Source organism: Ciconia boyciana, chromosome 3, assembly GCF_034638445.1.
Source record: "Ciconia boyciana chromosome 3, ASM3463844v1, whole genome shotgun sequence".
Lineage (NCBI taxonomy): Eukaryota > Metazoa > Chordata > Aves > Ciconiiformes > Ciconiidae > Ciconia > Ciconia boyciana.
The window spans coordinates 76402710-76408724 of NC_132936.1; positions in this window are offsets into that span (position 1 = coordinate 76402710).

Consider the following 6015-nt stretch of genomic DNA (forward strand, 5'->3'; position numbering starts at 1 on the left):
CCTTATAAGCTCAGAAAATAACATATTTGGCATAAGCAAATATAGGACTGAGTTTTGAAGGTTCATACCACAAATAAGTAATGCTAACATTACAGTCAGTGCAGCTGAATCACTACTGCTCTAGTCTAACCATCTAAAGAGCACACATAGGCACGTGCCTGCACAGCGGGGTTTCCTACAGGGAGGAGTATACTGTGCATTTCAACAGTTCCTGACTCTCCCTGCATTTTCCCAGCAACTGCCCATGCCACCAACCCTGCTGGAGGAAAACAGGACCTTTACTAGTAATCTCGGTCTAATGTTTGCATACTTCGAGCAGTTAGCGATAAAGGGCTGTCTTTCAAGGCTGTTTCTAACTTCCTCTGAGGAATTTAGAAAGTTAACACAGTTAAAGGTCAATGGGATGCTTAGCAAAAGTCAGTAGTGATTGAAAGATATGAAACTAAATGGGCATCTCATAATATATCTGGCTAACTGGCGATATCTAGAAGATAACCCAAAACTGGAGTTACTGCTGCAGGGAGGAAACTCCTCCTGCACCAACACAGTCTTCTGCAGATAGCTGTAAACTCCCCAGGGCTGGCTGACAGAGACGAGCCCTGAACTGGAAGCTGTGGGCTTGCACTGGCCAGGTGCTGAGTCTCAGCACAGGGTGGGAGCGCAAGTGCCTGGCCGCAGAGCTCAGCCCTGTCTTCCTCGCACCCGGCCAGCCCGCACCGCAGGCATGGCCCTCAGGGAGCCAGGGTGAGGCAATCAGATGCAATGTGGTATGAGCTGAGCCTCCTTCCTTTTAATGTTTCTTCTTTGTGAATCTTAATTTTTTTAAATCGGTTTCTTAAACACTACAGCAGTCTGAGAAGGACTGTGGAGATCGTTTAAAGCTACAGCTTGCCAAAGAAATGTCAGTATTACTTGCCAGCTGCTGCTGTTTGTGGACACCTAAAATGTGTTGAGAAGCGAGAGACACAAAGACTTGTTTCAGGCCTTTCAGACTGTTCTTTGTTTTGCATAGCACCGTATGTTGCTCAGAAGAGAATGTCAGTGAAATTTTTCAGTATGTAAAATCACAAGAGGCAGCATCAGAAGTTTGGATATATTTATTTTCTAAAAATTCATATCTAAAGGGCAGCAGGAAAAAGCCTGTGTATGTGTTCTGACTTCTAATATGATAGTACTTAACTTCAGATAGAGTTTGTATTTGGTAATGGCTCCTATGCTAACCTTTATCCCTAACGGGGATTTTGTAAGATCGAAAATCCATCTCTGTGAGACTTCAGGTTGCTTCATGAAGGTTGTGAGGTGGGTAGTAACCTGTTTTACGACCAACAGTTTTGTGATGGTGGGGTTACGCTGTTGTGGGCGAGGGTGGACAGATGAGGTGGTGGAAGCAGAGGGAGAACTTCAGCAAGGGAGGACCCCGGGGGAAACCAGCCAGGGTCATGCAGACCACTGGACAGGCTGCTTGTTTAAAAAGAGTTATTATAAATTCATATGTGCCTCAAACCACTTAATACATTGAGCCTTATGGGAAAGCCCTACAAAATTCTCAGGTGGCAAAGCAGTGTTCTCCTAAACTGCATTGACTGACACTAAAAAGCCTGTCGTGACCCACCTCAGTGAGAGGCATCTCTTCAGGAGGGGCCAAAGACTGCCAGCTTTAGTTCTCTGGCATGTGTTACGCTTCAGAGGCTCAGTGAGAGATGTGATGTGCATAGCAGACAAAGGATCACCTTACCACCGCCAAAGACAGACGTTCAACATGACCTCAGAAGCCCAGGAGCTGTGTTCTTCCTGCCTGCAAAGAGATTCCCCAGACCAACAAACGAGTGAATGTGCTATTTGGTCCAAATGTGCCACTGCCACCAAATTTACCTTGTTACTTCATCTAGTCTGTGCAAGTGGTTAATGATAAGTGATAATTTTTATTGCCATTGACACTCTCGCAGAAGGAAACGATCACAATTTACACGCTTTAAGAGGTTATGAGGTAGGACTTCTGTAGCCGTTCAAGCCTGTCCAGGCATTTCTGGTAGGTTTGGCAAGGACAGCAGGAGTGACTTTGTCTGCCTACAAGCCAGGTATTAACCATGCCTGCAAGAGTTCACATTTGAAGAGCTTTACAAATCAAAGACCAAGCTGCAACACAGAATTTCTGTTGTCAGGGCAGTACTGTGAGTATTTCTTGGCTGACTTAATGATCCAAATGAACAGACACAGAAAATATGCAGGAAGGCATTTATGCCCAGTGAATCCCCCTCAACCAGAGACGTGGGTGTGGAATGCTTTATCAGAGCTGTTCCTGCTCAGGAAGGCAATGCCCTGAGATCATTGCTTCTCCCAGAATCAGACACCAGGTGTAGAAGCTGCAAAAATCACCCTGTCTTTTATAGCTCTTATCTCCCTTTATAGCTGTAGTGGTTTAACCCCAGTCAGCAACTAAGCCCCACACAGCCGCTCGCTCACTTCCCCCAGTGGGATGGGGGAGAGAATCAGAAGAGTAAAAGTGAGAAAACTCATGGGTTGAGATAAAGACAGTTTAATAGGGAAAGCAAAAGCCACACACACACAAGCAAAGCAAAACAAGGAATTAATTCACTACTTCCCATGGGCAGGCAGGTGTTCAGCCATCTCCAGGAAAGCAGGGCTCCATCACGCATAACAGTGAATTGGAAAGACAAATGCCATCGCTCCGAACGTCCCCCCTTCCTTTTTCTTCCCCCAGCTTTCTATGCTGAGCATGACGCCATATGGCATGGAATAGCCCTTTGGTCAGCTGGGGTCAGCTGTCCCAGCCGTGTCCCCTCCCAGCTTCTTGTGCAGCCCCAGCCTCCTCACTGGTGGGGTGGGGTGAGGAGCAGAAAGGGCCTTGACTCTGTGTAAGCCCTGCTCAGCAGTAACGAAACCATCCCTGTATTATCCACTCTGTTTCCAGCACAAATCCAAAACATAGCCCCATGCTAGCTAGCATGAAGAAAATTAACTCTACCCCAGGCAAAACCAGCACATTCTCCACCCCTTATTCTGTACCATTTACGTCATGCTCAGGTCCCACACTATCCAGTACATCCTTATTAACCACCACCCCCCTTCCCATCCTTTGATATAATAGACAGATATCATTCCCTTAGTCTATGGACCACCCCTGTAAAATGTCCATAAAATGCCCAGAAATGTCCATTGAGTTTCTTTAGCCCACGGCTTTGTGCTCCATCTGTTATGGTGGTCACTGAGGACAGGAGAGGTGGTGTGTTGCGTGGAGTTATTGGGCACCAAAGCCAGCTCAGGTTGCGTCACTGCTGCACTTGCATGGCTTGTTGTAAGGCTTGTCCTCCATTGGTTCAGGTGGTTCCTGCTGTAGTAATTCCTATAAGATGCAACTCAAATCATGGGTTACAACAATTTCAAGGTATTTCCATTACAGTCCCCACCCCTGGTCCCTTTGGACCAGACCATAGGGTTTAACATTGCAATGAACTCCTCCCCTTGCCCCTGCTCCAGCTTGTACTTATCCACAGACTGCAGTCCCTTAGGGGTGTACCTGCTCCAAGTGGAGCCTTATCTATGAGCCACAGTCTCTCCAGGGGTATACCTGCTGCACCATAGACTTATCCACAGCCACAGTCGCTTTGAGGTGCACCTGTTCCAGCATGGCCTTACCCATGGCTGCAGTCCCTCCAGGGGAGTACCTGCTCTGTTGTGGGCTTATCCATGGCCACACGCTTTGAGGTGTTCCAGCATGACCTCATGCACAGCTACTGATGCTTCAAGGTGTACCTGCTGCAGCATGGACTTATCCACAGCCACAGACACTTCAGGGTGTCCTGCTCCCACATGGACTTATCCACAGATCACAGTTCCTTCGACTCAAGTTCATACTGGAGTTCCAACCTGTCCAGTACAGCAGCACAGAAACAGCAGTGATGCCCTGGCCATCTGCCAGCCCAGGCACATCGCCATTGCTGTTATCAAAATGTTCCCAGACACAGCACAGTAAAATGGTAAGCACTACTGCAGTAGGGCAAGCAGCAAAAGCAAAAAGCAGCCACTAATGAGCACTAGACTCTAAAATACAGTAAGGCAAGCAAGCCCCATGGCAAGCACAGGAGCCTGCCCATTAATAGCTAAACAGCAGTAATGGCTATAAATTTGATCTAGCACATTCTAATCAAATCTGTTGTTATCTTGAACCCTTCGAGCCCCATGTTGGGCACCAAAAAGGACTGTCGTGGTTTAACCCCAGTCAGCAACTAAGCCCCACACAGCCGCTCGCTCACTTCCCCCAGTGGGATGGGGGAGAGAATCAGAAGAGTAAAAGTGAGAAAACTCGTGGGTTGAGACAAAGACAGTTTAATAGGGAAAGCAAAAGCCACACACACACAAGCAAAGCAAAACAAGGAATTAATTCACTACTTCCCATGGGCAGGCAGGTGTTCAGCCATCTCCAGGAAAGCAGGGCTCCATCACGCATAACAGTGAATTGGAAAGACAAATGCCATCGCTCCGAACGTCCCCCCTTCCTTTTTCTTCCCCCAGCTTTCTATGCTGAGCATGACGCCATATGGCATGGAATAGCCCTTTGGTCAGCTGGGGTCAGCTGTCCCGGCTGTGTCCCCTCCCAGCTTCTTGTGCAGCCCCAGCCTCCTCACTGGTGGGGTGGGGTGAGGAGCAGAAAGGGCCTTGACTCTGTGTAAGCCCTGCTCAGCAGTAACGAAAACATCCCTGTATTATCCACTGTTTCCAGCACAAATCCAAAACATAGCCCCATGCTAGCTAGCATGAAGAAAATTAACTCTACCCCAGCCAAACCAGCACAATAGCCTATGGGAGAAAAAAAAAAGAACTCCTGGGATGCAACCCATCCCTTTTGTACATACATGCATACAAAAAATAAGAAGACAATTTAAATTAAATGATGTGCAGCTTGTCATGCCTGGGAGTGGACATCTGCACTGCAGAAAGTGGGCAAGACAAATCCCAGCCCACGAAGTAGCTGTTTTACTTGGGGTACACTCAGGACACCCTGGGGACGTAGAAAGGAGGCCATGCAGAGTTGGGGGGCCCCAGGCGCCTGTGGGGTGCTCCCTGACTGTTATGCAAGGGGTGCAGGATGAGAGCGGGGGTTCATAGTTAGCAAGTGTTTCACTTTGGTGAGTGTGAGCCAAGCTTTCCCTCGAAAGCATCTCTAAAGGTCTAAGCTTTCACTTCCTATAACCACAGGCATGTGTACATCGTTTTCTTTTAGAGAAAAAAAAATTTACATGTAATGGTTATATAGTGAGATAAAGTTATATAGTGAAACAGGATGGGTACTATGGACAACAAAATTTTATAATACGTTAAACACATTGTCATTACTTGCTGTAATGATTGACAGTTATTTCTCTGTCTTCGCTATGGACTAACTTTAGGGTGAGGCTATTTTTTATTCACTGTTTTATATCTCTGATGCAATATTTGTACTTTTGCTGACACACAGCTTTCCATGTCAATAACAATTATGAAAATACAAACCAAATATGTTTGCTTCTTTTTTTTTTCATCCCATGTATTTAATGTTATCAGACATAACTAATAAAACTTCACATGCATACAAGACGTACAGTGAGATTCTTCTTTGGTTTGTATCGTTAAGTTGGTAAGAGGCTCTGACAACTCACAGAAAATGAGAAGTATTCTGCTTTCTTCATTTGTTGGAAGCACAACATCTTGGGAAAGTCACCCTTAGAAGAAAAAGTCACTGTAGAGCCTAATATAAGATTGAAATGCAGATGTCCAGTTACAGATGAGGTTGGGATTTTTGACACATATTTCAGAGGTGGGTAAGTCTATTGTTAAACATAGCAAACCATAGAACATATAGAAAGAGGGTAACACACCGTCAGTTGGGTTTCTTGGCAATAACTGTTAATTTATAGTAATTTAAAATGGATGATCATATTTATTTTACTTTCTTATGAATGATTGTAGCTTTAATATTGCACTTGGAATCTTGTATTTCTAACGTGCATACTGCTT